The 13,753-nt window shown below is 38.3% G+C and overlaps 1 protein-coding gene across 2 annotated transcripts in view; it reads right to left on the bottom strand.

The window, feature by feature from the left end:
* LOC150105217 (serine/threonine-protein kinase meng-po-like) overlaps positions 1–12,615 on the bottom strand; it is an 89,292-nt gene extending 76,677 nt beyond the window's left edge. The window contains exon 1 of one of the 2 annotated variants that reach the window (XM_090395536.1): positions 12,393–12,615. The gene's annotated coding sequence lies outside the window, so the exon portion shown is untranslated. Of the gene's footprint in view, positions 1–2,063; positions 2,441–12,392 lie in introns of those variants that run through there. The other variant, XM_090395539.1, reaches the window with a different exon arrangement.
* Positions 12,616–13,753: the final 1,138 nt, after the last annotated feature.

Genomic DNA, 13,753 nt, shown 5'->3' with positions numbered 1-13,753 from the left:
AATACCTCTTCACATCTGAACCATTCCTAGATTTGAGGTTGTTTTTAAGTCGAGAACGTAATCGAATATGTGGATCTCAGAAGTATTCCAACACTTCCAGCATACGTGGAGGAATATTGGGTGGGCAGCATATGGAATTCTTGTTTTTTCTTATTATTTTTATTTTTTTTTTTTTGTATTATTTACTTATATTTTACATCGTCCGGACACCTTGCTCTATAGACCAAACATAGAACTTTTCAAGCCGGTTGATCACGTGATCTCACATCGAGCGACGAAAGTCATTCCCCCCACCTAAAGGCATTCACAGATATCTGTGCAAGATGGATTCGAATCCATCTGGATTCGAAGTTATTACAACAAGGAAACCTGTTTCCTTGTAATGTAACTGGTTTAATAATGCTAGACCATTACAAAGAAAGTCCGTTATAGGTTCGATAATAATCCCCTCTAGAGGAACTCTTTCAAGGCTTTTTTACCAGCTTTTTCCCCAGTTAGTGAATCTCTATTCCAGACTCTCTCTCTCTCTCTCTCTCTCTCTCTTTTTTTTTTCTCTTTCGGAAACTCGAATTTTTAAACACTCATCTTTCAACTGGAGAATTCATACTATTTCAGACGACAATCCAATTGTTAGGATCACGAGATCGTTCCTCGATGCCTTTTAAATCATCGATAGTCATAAGTTCAGCTTTCGATGGCGGACCAGCTGCCCACGATTTTCAAAAGTTAGGATAAAAAAACTTTCGCCTTAGGGGAATAAAAAGATGTGAGGTGATTTACTTTAGCTTTTTATTATTTATTTATTGTTAAATATTTTACCTATTTTAAAACTACTGTTTTTGACCGCTCTCCGTTTGAGACTGGCTAACTCACCTTTAATCGAAAAGCCCTGATAAAAGTTCTTCGCATCTTAAATGATTCAAACGCAGGTCTTACCAACGACTTTCGTCGAAACTGGATGAGCGTGAGGCCCACTTCTGAATTACGACCATTTCTAATTTGAGTAATCAGACTTACTAATAATAACTTTTTTTTTTGGCTAGATGGGTGAAGCAAGAATGCTTTTCATATTCCCCGTTATCTGTAGAAGAAAATGTATGGATGGGGTATCATTGAGTTATAAGCTCTGGTCTTGTCGGGGTAACAGCAATAGCCGATCCTCAGTTAAAATTTCATTGACTACAGAATTACCATCTATCACCCTCTACTTCGCTAAACATCCATTAATAACTTGTTTCCTTCGCAATATTAGTAATATAAAAATTAGATTGATGAATAAAAGATGTACTTCGAATGCTTATCATATCATTCATAATTTTTTTTTTAAATTAAGAAATATTTTAAAGAAATAATATTTATTATTTAACTGTCGTTCGAATTTTATACGAAATAAACTATTTAAATGAAGGAATTGAATCATGCTTTCTCGTGTTCACAAATGATCATAATACGGTCTAATGTTTATACATCAAATCATAGAAGGGCGATGTACAAACCTGTACTAATGGCGAATATGTTTGCTCTCCTCACAGTACCATTTCGGCTTCGATCGATGCAATTTTAATGTAGTCTTCATCTTAATTAATGTAATTGTATTAAATTATCAATTATATTATTATTTAATTTTATGCACTTTTCAAACCTACTAATGAGCTAGGAGTTAAATTACGGTATGCTTAAAAGGCTACGATTTCTTCGTAGTGCTTTGCAATAATAAAATCATCGCACCTTCTTAGACTGCAATAACTATGTTACAAGAAATTTGCTACTGAGCATTTTTGCAGCCCAGTTGCAAGAAACACGAGACATTTATCCTTCGGTTGGAAAGGATCCGAATCTTGTTTACGACTCGAGAAATCTGAATGTGAGTTGGCCTGATCTCGTACGGAAATGGAACTTACGTTTTTCATTCCGTAAAAAAAATAAACCCGCTATAGAACACACGCACCTGAAAGAGACTTTAAGCATGCTTTTTAGTTCCTCAGGAATCCAAACTTCATAACTGCAGTTTGAACGTGAAATTTGAAGTCCATTTCCCATCTAACCGGGATTGGATACTTTACCTGATGGCCCGATGCTTTTATTGTTTTCCAACTAAATCGTTCAGAATGAACAAATTTGGGATTCTTGTTGAACTCAGTGAGGGGTCGTCCGTACGTGAACCAGTGTCTCCTTTTCAGAAAAGAACGAACTACGTCGACCGTGCAGTATGTAACCAGAGCGCGTGCAACCGAGTGGCAGAACGTATGACGTCGAAGTAGGAAGGAGAAGATGAAACAGAACGACAATTGTTCTAACGGGGACCTTTAAGGGGTCACATTTGCATCGCTCCTGACCAGAACGTCCTTCGTTGGGATTCTACGAAAGCCACATGTGCTGCTCCCAAGAAAGCTACCGAAGAAACGCTATACGTCAAGAAATAACGCGTTAGACAGCAGCACGTGCTAATATTAGTACACTATGCGAACTCCTCCACAAGAGTGTTGGTGGTCGTCAGTCCATCTTGTCGAGAGTGAGTCAGAAACTTCTTGCGGGGGGAGAGGACTATATTTGGCGCTGGAAGAGAGACGAAAATAAGCTAGGTGTCTAATTCTAATCTCTCTTTCTCTCTCTCTCTCTCTCTCTCTCTCTCTCTCTCTCTCTCTCTCTTTCTCTCTCTCGACATGCTCCTTTACTGCGCCCAGCCAGTGATAAGGGAACGACTAAAATAAACTGGTGGGAGGTAACTCTTTTAAAGTGGGAGTTTTACTGCTGTGATAGCCAACAGTTCATCGGAGCCGAGAGAGAGAGAGAGAGAGCATATAAGTTAACTATTTCAATGCTAAAATCATTCATTATGCGAGGTACAACGAAAAGGAGCTCCTGGTTAGATAATCCCCTTCGAGGTAGGCTAAGGAAACTAAACTGGCATTTGCTAATGGCAATGCAAGAAGTCCTTCGAGTTCTACGTGATTTCTACTGTTAAAATATCTTACAAATGGACATGTCCTGCCTCTTTTCTTGCTAAACTATTTTCAACTCCGATCCTCATAATTCCCGCAATTGATGAGTATGTTTTTGGAATGTTTGATTCACTTGGTTGTACTATAAATTAAAGAGACCAAGAAATTATATACTTGGTTTAATCCTTTATCCAATTGTAAGCAAACAAAGTTTGCGCCTGGAGTATGTTCAGGAATAGGGCAACTCGTATATAGAAGCTAATGACTTCATATGAAAATATGACTTGTGCATTACTTCAACCTTAGTATCATCTCTGGGTCTAGCTCCCACTGAGGAGACCTCAATAAAGGTCGAAACCGGTCTGGGTAGTGGTCCTACCCATAATGCATAGCATTGGTTCATACAACAGCACATGCAAGTTTGTTTCATATCAGTTCCACACTTCAAAGGCTTGAAAACATCTCCGACATTTAGTACCGTGTGCGGGTGGGTGGGTGGGTGGCAGAGAGTAGAAACAGGTAAGAAATGTGAGCAAAGACTTAAAATGTGATGTTTTTCGGAAAAGGTGGAAGTAATGTTATCCATTGAAAAAATATCTCGCTTTGCATGAAAATTTGGGGAAGAATTTTTCATTTTTTTTCCCAGAAACCAGTCAACTACATTCATTTGAAGGTTTCAAAGCACTGCATAGTCTTGAAAAGCATGAATTCATATGTTTTCGTTTCCATCATTCATTTTTACATAAAAATACGTATTTACATACTTATGCTCTGTACCTCATTCTTAAATAAACAGACTGCAGAAAAAGTGTTTTGATGCGAAAAAGTGAAATACAACAACTCATATATACAGAAGCAGGGCCTTTTTATTGCATGCATCAATCTGCTACCAGAGTGTGGTTTATCAAAGAAACATAGCGGTGTCGGTAGTTTTTAATTCGATCTTATATATGTAGAGATAAGAATTATTTAAGATGTAGGTTGGGAAATAAACTGCATTAAAGAATTAACCACTTCTCAACATTGTAGAGTGTACTTCCTTCAGGATGAAAGATCAATGTCGAGTAAGAAAGATGACGGCTTCTTACCACGTCCACTCCTTCGATTTTCTTACCAACATCAGTTTCCTGTTGACTTAGACGTGGTCTTTTGAATGTAAAGTAACGAAGAGTGACGATACAAATGGGCCAAAGCTGATAAATGGTGCATGTCTCAACAAATCCCCAAGAGTATTTAAAGTACTTGGAGGAGTGCAAAGAAACAGATGGCAACCAAAAGCGTTTTCTTGCATGCAGAACCAGTCCCCCATTCAAGAAAACGCAACTTGGGCCCACTTCCCCCTATGAAGCAGTTTCATAAAGGTGGGAACCAGTTGTTTTCGATTACCGCTGTATATGGTTTGCTGTGGGGTGGTCAAATAAAGATGACAAAAGAAATTGTCCGAAAAAATAATATTAAAACAACCGTATTTACATATACAAAACCAAACGCATACTCAGAATTAGCTTTGATTTTACTTTTTTATTATTTAAAATTTTTAAGCAATTTAAGTACGTATTATGTATAGATTTCTGGTATACATCAAACCTTTAAAAATTCTGGTCTACAATTTATTAAATTCTTATCTAAGATATGCAAACTAGACATTAACACAAATATACGATGTTGCTCCATTCTACACCCAGCTCCTAAAATACTATATATGTTTAATTAAGAACTTACCAACACAATTAAAAACCAAGAATCATAATTAATCTTTTTCAAATCAAGATGTAGTAAATATGACATTCCAGCCATCGCCATTCGACGCTTGTAAGTGCTTTTCATAAAATGCGCGACACCTGTCAGATTCGTTTCAGTAGTACACTTACAGCTCAGCTCGAAGTTTTCTCTCCAGTCATTTCAATTTTAGTTTCAATCAGGCCATCGTAGTGGCAAAGAGGATTAGAAACGTTACTAGACAGCCATTGCATTAGCACGCTAATACACAATTAATGTCGTCAAAAAAAAAAAAAAAAAAACGAACTGAAGGCTGATGACGTAATTATCATCTAACATCAGTTTTGTTTTTGATGACGTATACTTTACATGAGGCAATCGTATGAAAGAGGCTTAAGACATTAAATGCAAATATTGAAGGCGGGGGAGGCTGTGAGGAAGAGCTTCATAGGCACGTTAAACGCTCATAAAATGCACTGTTGTCATGGTAGCGTGTGTGTGTGTGTGTGTGTGTGTGTGTGTGTGTGTGTGTGTGTGTGTGTGTGTGTGTGTGTGTGTGTGTGTGTGTGTGTGTGTGTGTGTGTGTGTGTGTGTGTGTGTGTGTGTGTGAGAGAGGAGGGGGGGGTCTCAGAATAGTATTGGTCAAAGAAATAAACCAAATAGAGTTCAGACACATTTTCTCTTCTGTGCCTTTCCTACAATTCCTACTCTTCATTCACTTAAATATTACTGTGGAACAATTTCCTACCATCGGTCTGCTGACACACACACACACACACACATTGACGTCAAAACTTTGTTTTCGCAAAGAAGAAAATCAGTGCATTCAGCATTAAAAACTCCGCCACTTCTTAATGATTTTCTGTGTTTTTTTTTATGAACACTAAATTAAAAAAAAAAAAGCAACTTGATCCGGCAACAAACCATTAAATATTTTCTTTTGTAATAAAACAGGTGCTGTGAATGGCGATTTTTTTGCTATTTTTTCTACTCTAAGTTTTATTTTTTTTAACTATCGTAACTTTAACAATTAATCACAGAGATCTCTGCAGTTGCGGTATTTGGATTTTCGTTGTTGTCCACCATTTTTTGACTTCTTTAACACAAACGTGTTTTCATTTATTTCATGTCAACAGAGGCAAGGATAATGTTTACGATCCTATAGACAAAGAAGGGTAAGCACATTTCTTGTTCAAATAATGCAGACGAAAATTTGCACAGTGAAATTAAAATCGTCGTTAGAGCATATTTTGAACACAATTGTCAGATACGCAGTCTCGTATTATTAAGTCAAGCACAAGAAAGCGTGTGACAAAATAAGTATTACCTTCATATATAAAAAATTATACATGAAATTATATGCCAAAAAATTATGGGAATCGTTCCTTTTCTAAAATATGACGATATATCTTATATCCATTTTATTAAATGATTATTTTTTTATTATTTAAACGCCAAGAATTACATAAATTTTAAAACCTTTCTTAAGTGATTATATATTTCCTATTTAAGCAACCAGTTTGGATACTTAAAAACAATAATCGATTAAATATTTTTTATAAAGGTACAAAATACATGTTGTTAATCCCCGTTAAACTTCAAATCGCAATGTGTGTCTTTAGCTCGAAATGAGTTTATGAAGAAACTATTTCTTCGCTTTAAAAATAGAAGCAGACAGTTATTTCGGAAAGCCTTTCCATTTGTTCCGGGTCTACTGACGACTTACTCTAGCACCGAATAACCTAGTTTATGGGGCTTCCTCACGGGACTTCTATTTGGCTGAATGGGTTTGTTTCATTGGTAGTGTGACGGGATTTGCAGAACTCGCACTTTGTGCAAGCATTGATTGCTGCAAATCTTTCAAATATCATTTTTTTTTTGTGTGTTTATCACTTAGTCACTAACATTTCAGGAACTCCCAACTACACTATGACATGAAAATAATCATTAAAATAATATATAATAACAAACAAATTTATTTCGGAAAATATGAGCTCGGTTTGCGAGAAATGATAGCTTCATTTCTCTGAATAACAGGAAAGTAGTTGATGGCAGGTAGGACGTTTGTGAAAGAAATCCATTGTAAATAATGGCCAATGTCCGTAACAAGTGTAACGAGTCGTTCGCACTGCTTCGCTGTCTCTATGTTATTAATATTTGCGAATATTTTCAGAATAGGTATTATATTGTACGATATGGGGTCTATTATACATTATACTGTCAGATGGCCAGTCTGCCGCTGTTTTAAAATTTATACACAGTCTAAAAGCATGTAGTAAGTCCTGCGCTAACTCGGATTGTTTTCGGACTTTCTTCCATGAACAACTAGATGATGCTATTCAGACAACCTGTTGATTGTCTCCCCCCATCGTTCTCAATTTATAGTAGTTTTTCATATAGTGTCTTGTCGAAAGGACTTTGCAATATCTAGAAAAATCACTGTATAAGAGCATTTCTTCTGTTTAATATACAGTAATTGAAACAAGACCTCACTTTAGCAAATATGCACACTGTTCTTTCTGGAAAGATTCCTATCCTCTTCAATACAAATTTTGTATTCCATCTTTAATCAGCCTGTTCAACACATTTACCCCTACATGCGATACACAACCTTGCTTGTAGTTGGTATCACTGACTCGGATGCTCCCTTATGCAGTGGTACCATTTTTCTTTCCATCTACTCTTCTGGGAGTGTTTCTATTGTTAGACTCTTGTCGAACAATAGTTCAAGAACAGTGTCAGCTCCTTAACACATCCCCCGATATTCCAATCATTATCAAGCTTCTTTACAATGATTTCGAATGCCTTACTTTTATGAGCAGTTAGTGCTTCTATGCAAGTTGTAATTCATTGCTACTCCAATTCCAGTATGAAATACGTCAATGGAATACTTGCTGAACATTTGCGCTATGTTACCTGCTTGTGGTACATATTAAATACTAGCCAGTAGTCAGTTTTCCATACTCACTCTTCTTTCTACTAATCACAAAATAAATGTAGAATTGCATTTATTTTGTGACGGCACAAACATACAGACGGCACTCTGCTAGCCCTAAATTTTCGAAAATCAATGGGCAGTTGAAACCAACCTCTGACCATTGCCGCGGTTAAATGTATTCCCCAGTTGTGCTGGTGAAGAGGCGATCTATCTTCTTAATCCTACCTAACTAGAATTTATTTATATTCTCTCTCTCTCTCTCTCTCTCTCTCTGGATGTGTGTAAAAACTTGCATGTCGTCTGTACAAAAAATAAAAAATAAAATAAATAAATAAATAAAAATAAAATAACTAGTTACTTGCATTAAGTATCAACTATGAATTCGGAACGAAAAAGCAGGAATCACAGTGCGTGGAAGAATTTCTCCTACTTTCTAGGGGAAGGTTGGCTGGGCTGTACTTTATTTCTCCTTAGTATGTTCCACAAGACGTCGTGGCCCGTTAATTCTGTGTTCATCCCGCAATATATCTCATCGGGTTTCTGTAGGGCTGTATGCTGGCTGTTGCGATGTTCTCATGTTCTTTTTAAACAAGGTGTTTACAATCAGCTCGTGTTTCATAACTTACTCAGTAATACAGATTCTGTATGTCTTGGCTCATGTCAAGGGACAATGTGTATTCCTTAATGTGAAAAAGATTTCTTGGCTACAGATGTTCCGTGAACATTTATGGCAGGCAACTCTGTAGATATTGAAACACTCGTGGGAACTGCATGTAGCTGTTCACATCTCTAGATTTTCTAGGTTCCGATTGCGAGACGAGGTTCCCAGCCTTCACAAAGAGTTGCACTTGTCACTCAGCATTTTAAGTCTATCTAGCCGATATATCGTGAGCTCATTGTGACCTTCATTGGCTCATTGTGACTTCCATTTCTTCGGAAGTCGAAACTGTGCATTCGGGAGCGCTTAATTCCTCGGCAATCAGGCACAAACAGACACATTTTCCAAATGATATCCAACTTTCATCTTCTCCTCTGAAACATTATGACTGTGTTGTTCTCAGTGGCGTAGTTAGAGCTTTTCTCCCGGGGCGGTTCCTGAGTTTGCCGCTCCTCTCAATACACACCAAAAATACCAGAAAAAGTCAAATCGACGTATAGGGAAATAAATTAAACCACTATGTTATTGTTTATTTTAGTTGTAAGTATAGTTGTTAAAAACTAATTATTAATTAAGTAATAAAAATTACTAGGTTAACATAAATAAAAGAATCGTCGAAAAATAAAATTGTCTCACGTGAAAAATGCCTCCCGGGAAGGACCGCCCCGCCCCCTAACTACGCCACTGGTTGTTCTCATTGCTGTAATACAAGATCAAAATGCCTTCCGACAGAGTGGCCGATCTCATTGTGTGTGTATATATACATAAGGGCCAATGCCCAGACCGGTTTCGACCTATATTGAGGTCTCATCAGTGGGAGTCAGACCCGGGAAAGATACCAAGGTTGAAGTAATGCAGAAATCGGCCCTTCCTATTATGCATAGCATTTTACACGTCCTAAATGGTGTGTGTGTGTGTGTGTGTGTGTGTGTGTGTGTGTGTGTGTGTGTGTGTGTGTGTGTGTGTGTGTGTGTGTGTGTGTGTGTGCGCGCGTGCGTGCGTGTGCGTGCGTGCGTGTGCGTGCGTGCGTGCGTGCGCGCGCGCGCGCTGCATTATATTATGGGATACATAGTAAGGCAATTGATACGAAGTCATTAGCCTCTATATAAAAGTAGTTCAGACGTGAATATATATCACGCTCAAAACATTGTTTGCTTCCTTGGGATAAGGATTGAAACCAAGAGTATAAAGTATAATTTCTTGGCATCTTTAATGTATAGTAGAACCGAGGTAAAAACACACACACACATTAAATAAATAAATCCTCTAACGCCTTTTATTTCCTATAGGGAGTAGGCGAGGTCTTAAAATCTTTGGATTTCGTCTTAATTGCTTTATTTACGTTAATATCTCGTCCAGTGGCGGTCAGTGAAAATTTTAAGTGGGATGCTGCATATACAAAATAAGAAAATTAATTCATTTTTTCCTAATCAGTAACCAATTTATTAATTCGAGATTTAACCAATTTACATATTCGAGAATTTGTAAATTCACATACCTCGAGAATTTCGAGACTCGCCGATATTCGTCTGCACTTGTCACTGCACGTAACAGTGAATCCGACACAGATATATTGTATGTTTGCGCGCGTTATTTCTGTGAGATACGAAACTTTTATTATTGTGTGTGTTCGTGGTGACGGTAAAATATTTCACAACACACACCAATAATAAAAGTTACAAGTGAATCCGACACTGCTCAACGGCCAGCGTCGGATTCACTTGTCACGTGCAGTGACAAGTGCAAACGAATATCGGCGAGTCTAGCCGCAACTGACCGAACGTGATAATTTCGACCCTGCCTTAGATCGCAGTGCATTTGTTTCGTAATCTAAAGCGTTAATCGAACAATTCCAATGATTAACTATTCAGTCAATGTCGAAACATAAGCTTTAACATGTTGTATTGCATTTGTATAATGTTGTAAGCATTGCTATTATTTATAAACATAAACAAAAATAAATGTTTTCGTTTTTTCCTTGGGGATGCTGCAGTGTCGCAGTGCTATGTACAAGCCGCCACTGATCCCTTTAAAATTTTAGGCTTCAATGGCCTTTACGACCAAGTAATACTACATCGTGCAAACCTAATTATTTTCAGTTCTGTGGAAGCAAGGTTAATCCTCTTTACCCAGTCATCTTATGTGTGTCAACGAGATTCGGACTGTGGTCTTTCCAGTCAAAGAGTGGTTGTAATTGTACCAGTTACAATTACAATTCTTTGCCAGTTATACTATGGAGACGTTAATGTATTTAATTATTAAATACGATTTAAAGTTAATTATATTATAATTTTAAGATAGCATTTATAAGTGCATTTCCCAGTGCTATTAGCGTTATCTCATGTTGGATTTTTTTTTTGTACTGCCATTGATTTGATTCTTGAAATATAAAGAATTATTCGCATGTACTTTTGCCACACGTACCTTTTAATTAACGTCTCTGTAGCCCTTGGTTGTTATGACCTGCGCCAATTATTGTCATATTATGATAGTACTCTTCAGCTAAAGGAGAATAGTCGGTCTTATACTGGTGACAGGGTTTCTGTTTCCAGTTTTCCATCTCACACGCTATTTACAGAAAGAAAAAAAAAAAAGCTGCTTCACGGAGTCGCTTTATCACGATCCATCAATCCACCCAACTAACCAAGCCTTTTAATTAAATGAGGTGTAACAGACTTCAATTTACGATTTTATAGATCGGTATCTGCATGTTAACTAATGTATTTATCTAATGTTGATAAAAGCTCTGTGTCGTTTGCACTACAGCCTCTAGCTTGTAGCACCTTCGACAGACGAAGTACAATCTAAGAATGAGGTCGATCACAGTTTCGATTGCTTCAGGGAAAGAAAGTCCCTGAAGGTGATTTAATACTGCTTTGAATACAAAGTTACCGAAGCAGCGGCAAATTGCGAGGAAACATCCTTGCGAACAGATTAGTTATTTTAAGTGTTGTACTTTTGTCAGGCTTCTATTTCAAAGTTTTTGCTCACTGGCAAAGATAAAGGGAGCATCTAATATTGCCACGACCTTCTTGGAAGCTCAAGTGGTCCTTGGAGAAGTGTCGGCTACCTAAGGGAAGTAAATGAAGGGATTGGATGGGATTTAAAAGGTTCGGAAACGGAGAGAGAGAAGAATGCGAACATTCCCGTTGACTCCAACGGATGTCTGCGTATTTCTGGGCAATCTGACATTTTAAACAGACACTTAGTCATAATTTCGACAGATTGTGCACTTACTGAGGATGAAGAAAATGAAAAATTTTAGAAATGGAGAAGAGATAAATAGATAAGCAGAATGAGGAAGTTAATGCGACAGATGGGAATTCAGAGACCTGGCGAAAGAGGAAATGCCTTTCTCACTACTGAACAGTCATAAATCAACAACAAGGCTGTCGGGGGATGGCTTCGAGCACGCGATTCGCTTTTATGGTGAAGTAATAAAGCACACGTGCTGCAATAGACGGACGTGACGAACGCGTAATAAGCATCGGCCGAAAGGAAGGGCGGGGGGAGAACGTTGTTAAAATCCCTAGACGACATCTATTTGATTAGTGAAAAATGGACGAAGCTACTTCACATGCCGGGCAGGGTTTGGATCGTGTAGAATGGGACCATCAAAACACTTCGATTCTTGAAATTGTCTTACGTCCTTGGAGAAAGAGAGAGATTCTTCTGGATAGGTTCCGCTGATAGACCGAATCCAAACGAATTAGAAGATTTTATTTTCCAAAGAAAATGAACGTGTTCGTTTTTGATTTCTGAATCCTTCTGCACAGAAACTCCACGGGAAGGAAGATGTTTGATTATTGGCACAGTACAAAGAAGAAGCGACTGTTGAGTCCAAGTAATTTCAGTTGAAGGTTTGGGTTTATTTACTCCAAGATCACTATTGACCACCCCTTTGAGAAATATGCGAAGTTCACTGCACCTTACCAGTGAGAAAAAGGGAACGTCTCTTAACCGTTAGGGGATGGATGCGTTCCCTCTCCTACTTTGAAGAAACGCGAAAAACTGGGTGTGTACTCCACCAAGGGCATCGGATGTGAAGGTCAGCCTACCTGAGTTACCGCGCGTAGTTTTCGGTGCCCTCACAAGACTACGTCAGCACTCGAACGTGAGAAAAATGAACACTTACCTGTCGGAGGCGATATCAGAGAGAAATGCGACGCGTGTCTCGTCCTTGGAAATCGCTGTCGGAGGTTAAACAAATCAAACTCCTTCACGCTCTTACAACGCTTAACGCTCTACGGCAACAGCGACGGAGTGCGACCGACTTGAGCTTCCTACATCCCAGAAACTGCGTTGCTACTGACGACCGTTCACACGTCAGCCTCCCGCAGAGAGCTCCGTCACGCCCCGAGCCAATAGAGAGGAGCACGAAGAGAAAAGGCGGGAATGGATGTTGCGATCGATGTCGCTTTGCGAGGTTGGTGGGGGGGTGGAGAGGAATTCTTGCTTGGCTCGAGCGTTTACACGAAGCTCGTCTCATTCACACAATTCTCCTCCGAATGTCTTTTTCTTCTTCTGAGGATTTCAAAATAAAGTACTTTCAGCAGTGGAAGCATTCAGTGCTAGCAGATCTCCTTTGGGGGCTACAATTTACTTTCGCAGGACAGTTTTTCGGACTTCGTTTTCTTTTTTATAGATCACATTGGCAGGACTCCAGTTAGCGCCCGGAAAAACAGCAGCTGGAGAGAAAGACAATCGAATACAAAGAACACTTCAAAAGTGATTTGAATGAGACATCGCGACTTTGGCACAGCTGTAGAATTCTGAGTTTATTAAAGCTTAGACGTTGCTTTGGTGACTTGGAATGCAATCATAAGGATTTACAGAAACAAAAATTTCTACCTCATCCCGAAACTGTGGACATCTCCCTGTACTTCCAACTGCATTTTGGAATTCACCTGCAACCATCAAAAAAATTTCCTATTTGCACTTTCTATCAAGACACCGCGTCTGTTCAACATGCAATCGAACGTTAAATAGCGAACATTCGAAAAACTAAGGAGTGAACTCATAGGACATCCATGTCATTCGCTCGGTTTATTCCGTTATGATTTGATCTGTTCTTTGGAATCAAGAAATAGCATCCCGGGTATAAAGTTTGAATTGTCGAGGTGAACTAATTCGTGTTTACTGAGCGCAGTTTCAAACTTTGTGTTTCTTCATAGTAATTATATTTTAGGAGGATTTGTTTTAATTTCTGAATGCTTGTCGTCCTCTCTTTTCCTCTTGGGTGAAGAGAGTGCGTCTTCTCTCGGGATATACAAAAGAAGGTAAAGGATTATTTGCAACAAAGGATATGGAGGCACTGATGTCGGATATCAGTCAGTTTGATTTGTACAGATATCAATTTCATTTGATCAGGTATCAGATATTGTTTTAATTTGTTCAGATATCAATCTGATATAAGAGAATATAAAAAAAATTCTTTGCAGAGAACAATGAAACATGATTCCGTATTTTTCTAAATTACCCATTCCAGCTCCCTGG

This window comes from Typopeltis vanoorti, chromosome 7 (genome assembly GCF_054136105.1).
Source record: "Typopeltis vanoorti isolate ZY-2024b chromosome 7, IOZ_Tvanoo_1.0, whole genome shotgun sequence".
Taxonomy (NCBI): Eukaryota; Metazoa; Arthropoda; class Arachnida; order Uropygi; family Thelyphonidae; genus Typopeltis; species Typopeltis vanoorti.
Note: the sequence above shows the minus strand (reverse complement) of the source record. Positions and strands in the feature narration are given on the sequence as shown.